The 12,900-nt window shown below is 43.2% G+C and overlaps 1 protein-coding gene across 3 annotated transcripts in view; it reads right to left on the bottom strand.

Annotated features, from left to right (window-relative positions):
• PAK2 (p21 (RAC1) activated kinase 2) overlaps positions 1-12,048 on the bottom strand; it is a 44,059-nt gene extending 32,011 nt beyond the window's left edge. Inside the window, exon 1 of one of the 3 annotated variants that reach the window (XM_049802871.1) lies at positions 11,894-12,048. The gene's annotated coding sequence lies outside the window, so the exon portion shown is untranslated. Of the gene's footprint in view, positions 1-3,350; positions 3,419-11,386; positions 11,812-11,893 lie in introns of those variants that run through there. The other 2 variants (XM_049802873.1, XM_049802872.1) reach the window with 2 other exon arrangements.
• Between the last annotated feature and the right edge of the window lie 852 nt (positions 12,049-12,900).

Here is a 12,900-nt window from a genome sequence, read left to right as displayed (position 1 = left end):
TCGATCGGTTCAGTCATGCCCAAGGCTGCAGATAGCACTGCTGCCACTAATGTTTTTGCCAAGGTCTGGCTCTCTTGCCTCTAACCAGGGTCCTGCCCGTATCAGCAAAACTGATAATCCCCCCACCACCACAGCCAGACTGCTTCTGATAACAGGAAAAGTACAAAGCAGGGTTGATTGCTGCAGTTACTTGGAGGAAAACTGGGAACAGCAGACAACAGCAAAGTAGTTTCCCTGCAAGACAGTTAGCAATAGCCAGCCATAGATCTTGATGGGGAAGCGGGGCATCCTGTAAGTTTGGAAGTGAGGCTGACAATTTATTAAAATAAAAACAACAACAAAATCAATGAGAAAGCAACACACTCAGGAAGGGTCACCCCAGCATTTCTCTACCAACAGCAGCTCAGGGCTGTAGGATAGCATCAGATCTTAGTAAAATACTCCCCAGAGCTCAGCCACTAAACCTCACTAACACTGGTTCTGCCCACAGCTAGTTTGTACGAGTGTTTCAATATTGTCACATTCAGACATAACTTCGTTACACTGCTGAAGTTTAAAGTTCTACAAATTTTTATACAAAGAGACAAGCGATTAGCCTGGTTTTTCCTGGCATATTTAACTCTATTAGGAGAGGTAAAGACACCTAGATGGGGCATACAACCAAATTCTGCAGTCATTGTACAACATCACAGGCAATCCCTTCCTCATTATTTCAAACAGCAATAAACAGTACAGAAATCACAAGCTGCAGCTGTCACAACTCAAATCAACATGAATTTCTAAGATCTCTGCGCACATAAAATTTTGGACATGAAGACCTGCGTTCATCAACAGAAAAACAGCAAGCTGTAATATCTAGAAATACATGGGGGAAAGTGAGCAAGGGAAACTGGCTTTGTAAATCATTCACCTGTGTTCACACTCCAGTACTCTTTTTGTGACACTGCCCTGGTTCGCCTCACATGCTGTTACAGGTTTTCTACTTTAAAATTAATCGCATGCTTACAAGCAACATATTAAAGTACAGTTTAACACAGCAGTTCCCTGAAATTTGGGCAAATGTTCTTGTATGTCTTTCAGGGAGCCAAAGCACTCATTTGGAAGCTAGAATGAACGATTTGCATTCAAAAAACTGGTTGCCAGAATTAGTTTTTAAACTTATTTTCTAATTTTTCTTTTTTAAGTCATTTATAGTAAAACTACTTCTCTCACTCATCTCACTCATAAACAGGTTTTTATCCAAAATGCTTAAGAAATGAATCCAAATCAACTAGAACTGGTGCACAAGCTACAAATCAAAACATATTTTAAAAATCCGCCAAAAAAAGCTTAAAATTGTATCATAATTAAAAAACAACATATCTTTATTCCTCGTATGCTGATGTGGAAACTAATTTTTGCCAAGCCTACAAGACAACTATAGGAGCCAGTAAACAGAAACAACAACAACAACAACAAAAAACAAACAAACAAAAAACCCCAACCAACCTCTTCTATGTATTATTACTACACACACTTCTTACAGTTCACAAATCAAATGTATGACAAAACTATCCTAAACATATATGTATGTAAATAATGTACAATTGTTTAAACACCAATTATGAGTCGTCAAACAAATTTATCAAATTTTCAAAGTGATGTAATACATCCTACCATTTTATGTTAGCACACTTCACAGAAGTTACTATTTTATCCCTGCTTTACTGATGGAGAAGTAGACAGACACAAATTGTCTCTAGCCATCTACAACTGTTTATATAGGATGCTGCAGCACCAGGACCACAAAAATTGATTGTACAGCGCAAGAAATACTTTTTAAAAAATAAAAATACAAAATGAACAACAGTTACCAACTGAATAGACAAAAGGACTGTGAAAATTACAACAACACAGGATAACCAGCACCCTGTGAAGCTTCCAAAGGAAGCTGTCGAGTTAAAATAATATTTAAACAGTTGACAAAACATAATATTGAACTTCAAAAGCTGCTTATATCATTGTACAAATTATGACAGGAGTTTAACACAGAAACATATATAAAAGAGCAAACACTGTTGAAAGGTCTCTATCGCTGGTGACAGGTTATCTTTGGCCATCTAACTATCAGGTTCTTGGCAATTTATACAAGATGTTAAGCAACTGTAAATGTGATCCTATTGAACCTACTATTCAAAGTGTTTCCTTAGGGTGTTTTATACTATTAGCATTTCAGCCATCACGGCTAAGCTGTAACACCTGGGCTGTCTAGGCAAGGATGCTGCAGTACTGCAGCACTTGGAGAAATTTAATCTTAAGTAGCCCTTCCAGTTCCACATATTATAACTATGTACCTGTTCAATAAAGAATGAGTGAAATTCTTATGGGCAAAATGATAAGATTTCAGTGAAATACTACAGAGCAAGAGTAAAGCTTCAGAAAATGCATTTTTGTGAGGCTCAGGCATTTACACACAAGAAGGATGCAGTTCTCAAACCTAGTTTTACCTTATTATCTTGCCTCCAATAACAGTTTTGCAATTATAAAGCAGCTGAAGGTGTCTGTGAGGATGAGACTGAACTCACATAAAACAGACCTCAAAGACTAATGTCTACCATCTGCAAAACACAAAAACCTGTCCATGAAATTAAGGGTTCCGTCCACAAGGTCCTCACATGCATGCATACCACCCCAGTAAAAACCCTAAAGCTATTTACTGTAATAGAAATAAGAGATACCCCACTTATCTGAGGGGTTCTAATGCCATTGCAAGGGATGCATGATAATAATCTATGAAAAAAACAGAAGACATCGCTCATGCTGTGCCATCAACACAAGAACTGAAGACTTGCATTATAGCATTACCTTAATCTTCAGCACTACCTGAGCCCTAAAATCACAGGAAGATGAAGGATATATCAGGCAGGCATAATTGATAATCCACTCCATCTGGAGGTACTGCAAAACCAGGGTACTGCAGAGAGCAGCTGAAGCAAGTCCTGGGCCACATCCCACCTCCAAAACACCATTTAAAAGAGTCCTTACACTGAAGCCAATATCCATCAAGAAGAGACAGCACCTTGGGCAAGACACATGGACAGCCCAACCCAGCACAACAATTCTACACCTTCCAAGTCTTCCTCTTTTTCATTTACATTTCATGTTTCATTTCATTACTCTTAGCTGCTACCAGTGAGTCTGAACATATGAGCAAGGGCGTAAAACATTTTGTTGCAACAAATGAGCATGGAAGACTTACAAATTCCGTGATTATGAAAATTTAAACACACTTTTTTTTTTTCATTAAAAAAAAAATTCTCCTCACATAAAATTCATTGTAACTATGGAAAAAGTTAACCCTAACATAATACCTTTAGAAGTGGTCAATTTTCCAACAGCTTGTCATCTAAGGGAAAATTTTCTCAGGTCCTTTCAATTCCGTTAAGAAAACAGGAAGTGAATTTCAGTAAGCCATTTCAACTGAGTAACATAGAGATAAAGATCTCTATTAAACTTGGCAACAAAGAGAGAGAGACCACAAAATATCAGTTTGAGCAGTCACTTGCCACCAGTCTATCGCCACACTGCTCACTGCATCATTTAGGTTGGAAAAGACCATTAAGATCATTGAGTCCAACCGTCAACCCAACACCACCCTGCCCACTAAACCATGTCCCGAAGTGTCTCGTCCACGTGTTTTTTGAATACCTCCAGGGACGGTGTGACTCTACCACTTCCATCGGCAGCCTGTTACAATGCCTGACAACCCTTTCAGTAAAGAAATTTTTATGAATATCCAATCTAAACCTCCCCTGCCGCAACTTGAGGCCATTTCTTCTCATCCTATCACTAGTTACTTGATAGAAGAGACCAGTACCCAGCTCACTACAACCTCCTTTCAGGTAGTTGTAGAGAGTGATAAGGTCTTCCCTCAGCCTCCTTTTCTCCAGACCAAACAACCCCAGATCCTTCAGCTGCTCCGCATAAGACTTGTGCTCCAGGCCCTTCACCAGCTCCGGCCCATCATCCACCATTGACCAGATATGAATGAGCACATGGGCAGTACATGTGAAGCCAAAAAGAAAGCACTGATGATACCCATACCTCATTTAGGAAATTAAAAACATTAAAAAAAGAAAGGGACAATTAAGACCCCAAATGTTGAGGATTACTGACCAGTTATTTAACAAATGACAAAACAGTTAAGGGTTAGGAAGAGAAAGCTCTTTCAGCAGTGTAGGAAACATGATCACTCTCAATAATCAGAGTGACATGGAACAAGAGTTACATCTATTTTCACTCTGGACCAAGATCCTTGAAACAAAGGGACTTCTACAGTTAAGATGCAGTTTTAAATTTAGGAAGTTGGCATCTCACTTTGGCCCGTGGGCTTTGAAAGAGCTAAGGAAGTAAAGTACAACCATCACCAGTCACTTAGACAAATAAGACCTAGTAGAAAAGTACTGCCAAAGACTAACTTTCAAAGATTTTCAATAGCAGGGCAAAGAGGATCCCCAAAGAGTCATGCTTAAAAAGTTACAAGATAAAAGTCAGTGCCAGCCATGTGCCTGACAAGCATCTCTTAGCAGCAATGAAGGAGCGGAAAAAATGATTTAAATCCTGTTAGTGTTAATACAAATTTTGTTTTGCTGGAGTAGCAAAATCATCACTACCATGAATTAAACTAAATTAGAAGTCATTTCATCTTGGTATTTTCACTTATCGTTCACTCTTTTACTTTATTCCCCAACCCTTCTTTCTAATGTTTTTTAAGACACAAAGACTTTATTACATTAGATGGTCCAAGCTCTAGTAATATTGCTGTCGATGTGCTATCATATAGGTTTACCAGGTGCCTTCACTTCTTCCATGAGTAATATTCAATCCAGTTTTACCAAGCATGAGTAAATTTGCTTGTGCTGCAAAAAGACCATAAGACTTTCCACTGTACACACAACAAGCCAAGAATAATGAGTATTACACCTCTCGGAAGTAAAATATTTTACAATGGAATAATTATTAATAAATAAAAAAATAAAAGACATCACAACCACACACTAAAACACAGAGCCCTGTTTGTGAAGAAAGCATCCAAACCAGCTGTACTGAACTATTCTGAATTTTTACTTTCCATTTCCAACAGCTACCTGGAAAAATAATCTATACCTAAAAATCTCAACACCGATCCCCTCTGAAAAAAAAAAAACCAAAACCCAAAAACCAACCACACCCAACCAAAACAGTACCATACCACATATATAAAATCCCTGCAAATAGGTCTAGAAGAGCTGGAAAGAAAAAGTAGCATTCACAAAAGCAATGAGTCACCGGCACTGCCAACACATACTTTGGTTACTGCAAAATAGTCCTCAACCCACCATTCTGCCATATTCTTTGCAACATGCCAGAAACAAACATCAGGAGGAGGTATTTGCATGAATTTCCTGACAGCGGCCATAGAGGCCCTCTTTACCACAAAGAATTACTTCATAAGCTTGGACATTAGTATCAGAGACCCTCAGCATGTTAGCACCAGATTAAAATTAACTGTTCTTGTTGCTAAATATCTCTGAAAATCCTGGATATCACTTGCACCATTCAGTGGAAAAAGCAAGAAGACAAGCAGAAAAATTTTTACTAAGTATTTCACACTTAGTGAAAAATCAAACATTTCACATAATTCATTTTTTTAATAGTGACAGCTAGCATTTCACACATTGAAAAAAAGGCCTCTTGCAAAGTAATAAATCATTTAACAACATTAGAAACCTATTTTCTATGCCATAGAAAATGATGCTAGTATTTTGTGATAAGATCTACGAATAAACACCCATTTCTTCATTTTATGTTTGATCTGAAGGAACATTCCCAAAAGCTTGGAAACACAGGTGAAAAAGGCAGAAAGAGAAGAAAGCCAGACACACAACTCTCCAGCTGTCACAATCTGGGCCATTAGTGTCAGATCACTGAGCAAAATTTTCAAGCCAAGTTTAACATCAGTGATTCCTTTTCCATCAGTTTAGTTCCCTGATGCAGACCACCACAGACTCAGGGATGCCACAGCGCTAGCTCATCTGAGTGGGTAGAAACAACTGTTTGGGGTCTGGGGAGGGCAAGACCCTCTCCTTTCCCCCTCCAACCCAACAGCTGGTTCTCATATTTACCTAGGTGTAAAATCAAGCAGCACCCTTACAGTCACAGCAGGTGGACTTAATGTCCTGGTAAAAATCTTAAGCACTCAGCTTATTTAACACTAGTATAAAACGTCAAGTATGTCATGAACTGCCATCAACCTCTTGGCCCAAAGCAAGCAAACACAGTAACAGCTATCTGAGATCACATAGGAAGTTGGCCAGGTTCAGAAGACGACTCAACTAAGATCCAAACGTTTCCCAAGCTGACCACTAACCCCATTGCTACATTCTGTATTCCCAAACTACGTGAGCTGCAAAACTAAGATCACATCTTTTTACGCCACCAAGTAGCTGCTGTTGAACTAGGAAGCATCTCTCTGCATGCTCGCAGCACACCAACACAAGGGTGGGAAAACTGCCTTAGCGTGTGCATTTAGAGCAACGTTCCTGTATGAATTGGCCAAAAATCACTTATGGACACATAGCTGAGACTCTGTATGGATGACTGTTCTTGTCCTTTGGTCCCTTCTCCTCCAGCACCTTCAGGGAGTATTTGCTGCTGGCATTTTAGGCAGCCTCTGGGCTGTCAGACTGAGATGACCTGTCCGTAGCAAGAGGGAGATCCTTTCTGTGACCTCCTAAATTCCAAAGAGGTCCTTTTCAGCAGCACCTGGAATTGGGCCAGAAGTTGTTTTTCCTCAATTTTGATAAAGAATTTAAAAGAGGGTGGCCTTTTGCAGTAGACAGGCTTAGGGGAAAGGTATTTTCATTCCTCCAGGTTCTCACTTTGTTGGAGACCTTTTCAAAAGGAAAGGGCTTAAACATTCAAAGGTGATTTTAAAAAGCATTTCCAGAAACAGCCTCTTCTCGCTCTTGTCCAAGAGGTACCCCAAGAGAGGGGTTAAAGCAGTTCTAAAATGATTGTAAATGAAGAACAAATACAACTTAGATTAGAAGGTATTACACTTGTTTCTAAAATAAACCCTACACTATCAGATAAAACTCTAACTTCATTCATTAAAGAAACTATGGGAAAGCCTTTGTATGCTGACGGTTACAAACTCCTGCGTGTACACAGAGTCAAACATCCAGCACCTAAACAGGAAGCAGAAAACTTCAGGAAAAAAAAAAAGTAGAAGTTGAATTGGAAAGAGTTTTTAGTGTATTTCCATCACTTAATAGACCTGCCAGCTGCCCTCATTCTGTTTCACATTATGTTAAATTCTTTTCTTAACACAGGACACCATTTTTAAATCACAGTCATCCTTGCCCTAACATGTTGGTTCCATCTTACAGCTGCTTTTCTTTGAAATGAAACTATAACATTATAAAGAATTAAAGCTCTCTTATCAAAATTACTCCTTTAAAGATAGGAAACAATTTCTGCTAATTGGCAGAGAGAATAGCCCTGACCAAAAATTCAAATATAGTACAGTTGCTGGCAACAGGTAAGCACATATCTTCCAGGACGACATCCAGTATTTCAGGAACAAACTCATGCAGCTTAAGCATTCAACTTCAGTTAAACTTGTCATTGCCAGAGCTACACCAACACCAATGCCAGGCTTAGATCTTTTGGGAAACGACGACCTATCTATTATACAAAGCACCCAATACTTTCTAGCAGTCTTAAAAATAACCGTATTTCACTAGTAAGGTGTGTTCATTAAAACAATTCTAAGCACCAGTACAACATTAGCAGCCGAAGCGAAGATTTTTAAAAGGATTTTGAAATTCATGTATATCAGTTAAATACATAAATTTGAGAATTTTAAAATCCACTTGTCTTGCCTGAAGAAAAAAAGAAGCCTCACAAATTTCTGAAGTGTTTCGATGTACCATAACCTCAGCCTTTCGAAGGCATAAGGAACTCCTTTTGTGAATTCACAGATAGTGCATCTAATCACCCAAAATTTATCTAAAAAGCAAAAATGAAACTCCTGTCAATTTTAAGACCTGTTCCTAACATTTACATCTCTGCCTGCCAGGTGAGACATTTTCAAAGTCTGATTAACCCCTGTTCCCAGCTGAGAAAATAGAAAGAATGATTGACTTGAAAAACTGGCAAGTCAGATACAGAATTTGGACTAAAAACCAGTGTTTCCAACTCTCAGTGACAGACATTGTCTACCACTTCAGCCAAAATACAAGCGCTGAAGTGTGTATTTTCCAATTAAAGTAAGGCACAACTTTACATGAGATCGCACTCTGAGATCTCATAAGTCTTAAGCGGTGAAGTATGGCTTGAATATAAGCTCAATCTACACCTTGCTATCTGGGCCCTGGCTAGGTAGGTCACTAGGAGATCTCTTATTCTCACCTGAAAACATCCCCTACCTCCTACCACCTGCATTTAAATGTAAATAAGAGCTTTCTAAAAATCTTACAACACAGCAACCTCAAGACACCCTAATTCCAAACAGCAAAGCACAATAAGAATCCTCAGGCCTTCACGGAATGCTGCAATGTTTCCTTGCTAAAAAGAAACTGCCTTCAAAACCAGTGCCTTGCCCAGGGGTGTCTTGCCCTTTGCCACAAGGCGAGTACCCCAGACTCCTTTCCTCTCTCCCATGTACTGCCTACCGTCCCCCTGCACAAGCCCAGCTGCCCTCACACCACATCAAGAGTCCAGAGCTTCCCCTCTTGCTCACACACACCTGCATATGCATGTGGACCCCTTCCCCTATGGCCTTGCTATGCCAGAAGGCTGGAGAAAACACTGATTTTTGTCTAACGTAGTCCTGCAAATACCGAAAGCTTGCAGGAGATGCAGCCTCCTCCATGGTGCTTCCCCAGTCAAATTGACCTTGCCAAGGTGCAAAATCAATACAGTACGGACCAAGCGCTGCATTAAGAGGACTGTATCGCTTCCAAGAGTCAACCTGGTAGCTCAGCCTGGCACCCAAGTGCCTGGAGAGATTAGTTACCTTTAGTAGCACTGCACTTCACAGGGCAAGTGGTAACCTCAGTGTTTGTGATGTTAAACTTAATTGAAAAGGTACTTTCAGTTACTGTTACTACCACAGCAGATACGGAAACCTCTCCAAGATGACACTATGCAATTACACAGCTCTCTCCAAGGTTTGGCCAGACAATCAAATTTGATTTAGATTTAGAAAGGAGGTGCGACCTTGGAAAACTAAAAGCAGAGTTTGCTGCAGCCTTTCTCAATTTCTCTCCTAGTCCAAGAGAGTGCCTTTTCTTTGACAAGAGCAGAGTAGAACTGATCGCAGCAACTATGTTTCTAGAAAAAGAAGGGAAAGTTGCCTTCTTTTGGCAACTCAGTTGCCTCTTCACAACTGCCAGCAGAAATACAATTCATTAGATGCTTGCTAATACACAGTGCCTGGCCGCTAGAGACCTCTCCTTCCTCTTGCTTTCCCCATCACCATGCCGCCACTACCTCCTCCTCCTGGATGCTTTGGTGAGCCAACTTACTTTCAAAGCTTCCTGCCTGCATCCCAGTTTCTGACCCCAGGCCTTGCATCCCTGCTGGTGTTATCACTGGGCCCGGCCATCTAGAACAACATCTCTATAACTGGGGGTTGTTTTCAGAACAAATAGCTTTTTCTTTGTTGTGGCTGCCACGCAGATATGTCAATAAATGTGCATGTTGTACGAAACAAGAATATACTGGCACAAAACTCACAGGGAAGCTCTCAGTGCCTCAGAAACCTCCTAATGCAGAAAACAGATAAAAGGTAAGAGGTAAAAAACCCCACCAAACCCAAGACTGATGCAAGAACTCTGAAGCAGACGTATCTCTTATTAATAAAACACAGAGACCTTGATTCAGATCCCTATGGCTTTTCATACCATCAGAAGAACAAAATCTGCAGCATCAACACCCTTAACGCTTATTTTAAAATTATTTAGAAACCAAAGGTGCTTGAATAATTTTCTCTTTTAACCATAACTGAAAGGCTGACTTAAACAATGCAAGCATGCATGAGTTTTTAAAAGGATACATTTTAAAATAAGCACAAGATTAGACCTGCCATACATGGTCAAAGCATTCACCCCTCCACTCCAGCACCCATCCCAAAGAGGTAACACAAGCAGGTGCCTCTGGAAAGAAACTCCCCCAGTTGGCCAAATGTCCAAGTTGTAACTCAGTACAAATCTCATCCCAGTAAATCAGCCCCTGACAAGCTGTGGCATGGCAGCTCAGAGAGCACGCCTCAGATGCACTGAAACACATTGCACCACGTTAAAAAGTGCAAGATACATAGACGGAAGTGTTATTCCCCACGTAACAGCCCAACATTTTTGTTTTAACAACTATGTCTGCACAAAGCCAAGTCAAATCCCACGTACAACTTGGACAACACTGAAGATATGAGTTACTCTTTCTCAATCATTTTTGTTCTGGCCTCAAGAACTGAAACATCCAACCAGTGAACTTTAGAGTAAGGATTTTCCTTCCTCTGAAACATTACTCCGTGAATTTTTTTTAAGTCTATTAGTCTGTAATAATGAATTCGTCAGTTCTCTGGTAACATAAAACTGGAACAGTTCATTTGGTTACATGCGGATATTTCTTAACCTGCCTCCACAATACCCCTGTGAGTTAAATTACCTCAGTCTCCTAAATGAAGAAACTGAATCATGAAGTAGCTACTTCCTGGTTTTTTAGGGAGGTACCACTCCAGGGCTCACATTGTGAGGACACTCCATACTGCAAAGTAGATCCTAGACTTTCACAAGAGTGGGCCCACTTTTTCAAGTATAAAAAACACCAAAAAAGAGAAAGACAAAAACAGAGAAAGAAATAAGAAGATAAAAAAACCCACAATATGCCATGTTTGAATCGCACCTAAAATTGCTATTATTGCAAGACCCCCAAAATAATTATTATTAAAATGCTGCAATATCCGGACTGTCTTCACTCACCATAAGGGAGCACATGAACTGGTTTATTTTGGCTACAGGCAACATTGCTCCTGGAAAGCCAGCTGACAAACTCTCCGCTCCCAAACAAACCTTTGGGCAATTGCTCACACATACCAGGCTAAAACCAATTTTATTCTCCCAGCTCCCCAACCAGCTTACCATTAAACACCACAACCGTCCTGCACAGCTTTGACAGAATATACAGAAGGCAGTAACAAAAATAAAGCAGATAACGCAGGGAGGAGGAAAAAAACCCAAGCAGGTGAGGTGCACAAAGAGCAACGGTTTTTAACTGGCACGGAAAGACGCGGGCTAATGGCAATCCGGGTAGGACAGCGGCTGCACAGACAACCGATGCATTTAACAACCTGCCGCAATACCTGCGTCGCCTGCACTCGCTGCACGGGACGGGGAGGGCTCTGCGCTCTGTTTCTGTATTTATGCAGGTTTTTTTCGGTAAGGATTTACAACGGCCATATCCGCACCGATGTTTCCCCCTCCACCCCCCCAGATTAATGAGGTTTTAACCGATTTGCCAAGGATTAAGAGACCCCCGGGCCGGCGATCTCCCCGGGCCGGCGACCTCCCCTCGGCGGGAGCTCCCGGGGGCGGGGGGGGCCGAGGCGGGGCCCACCGAGGCCCGCAGGAAGCCAGGGCCGAGCTCCGGTCCCACACCGCCGCCCTCCTGAAGCCGGAGGAGGCCCAGCGCCCTCGGGCCGCCGGCCTTCGGTGCCCGAGGCCGCGGGGACAGCGGACCGGCGCTGCCGGAAGAGCCGTGAGGGGAGCCGCCGCCCCGAGCTCGCCGCCCGCCGCAGGCCCGGCCCGGCCCGGCCCGGGGGACTCCACAAAGGAAGGCAGGCGCGGCCGGCAGGTGAGAGCGGACTCACCGGGCTGCAGGGGCGGCGCCTGCCGCCTACGGGGGACGGACGGGCTGAGCGGGGCGCGGCCGCCACACGGCGCCTCTGCAATGGCGGCGGCGGCGGCGGGACCCACCGAGGCGGCGGCGGCGGCGGCAGGAGCCGGAGGGGGAAGCGGAACCGCCGCGCGTGGCCACAGCCCGCGAGGGCGGGGCGTCGCCCACACGACTACAACTCCCGGCGGGCAACGCGCCCGCGCAGGAAGCGGCGGATGGTGGGAGGTGCAGCCCGCCGTTCGCTTCGCGGAGGGGAGCGCGGCGCCGGCGCATCCCGGCGGGCCCGAGCCGGTGCCTGAGGGAGCGGGTGGTCTCCGGGCGGTGCCCACGGCGCGGAACTACCGGCCCAGCCTCGCCCCCTGAGGGCCGGGGAGGGCCCCGGCTGGGAGGGGAGCAGGAGAGGCCCGCGGGACCGCTGCTCGGGGCCTCCTTCCCCTCCCGCCCAGGGCGCAGCGGTGCTGTTTTCGGGTCACGTCATCTAAGCTGTGTGTATATATATATATAAATATAAATATATATATATGTAACATTTATTTTTCTTCCTAGGGCGGTGGAATATAGTCAGCTGCAGGGACAAAAGCCCACCACCCTAGAAAAACAGAGGCAGCCACTTCTAAAGCAGCTCTTCTTCCCCCTTGCTGCCATCTTCTGGCATTTAAATTTGAGATTATTTCCTCAGTGCTTCATTTCATGAGGAAAAACGGTTCGGCACAGCACAGGAGCTTCATGCTGTGTTTCAGTGTCTCCTCGAGGTCCGCCTCGGCTCGCTGAGGTAACGGGGCTGGTGGCAGCCAGCCTGCTTTGCAACCAGGAAGTTGGGAAGGGTGTCCAAGAGCGCCAAGGTGCACATGCTTCGTGTTCCTCCTCTGCGCTATGTTTGCTCTTCCTCCTGCCCTGAAGGTACTGGAAGGGGCTCATTTTTGTATCAATACAGCTGACAACAAATAAACCCTTCTCCCACTAACTTCTCAGGTCCAGAAG

This window comes from Accipiter gentilis, chromosome 6 (assembly GCF_929443795.1).
Source record: "Accipiter gentilis chromosome 6, bAccGen1.1, whole genome shotgun sequence".
NCBI lineage: Eukaryota > Metazoa > Chordata > Aves > Accipitriformes > Accipitridae > Astur > Astur gentilis.
Note: the sequence above shows the minus strand (reverse complement) of the source record. Positions and strands in the feature narration are given on the sequence as shown.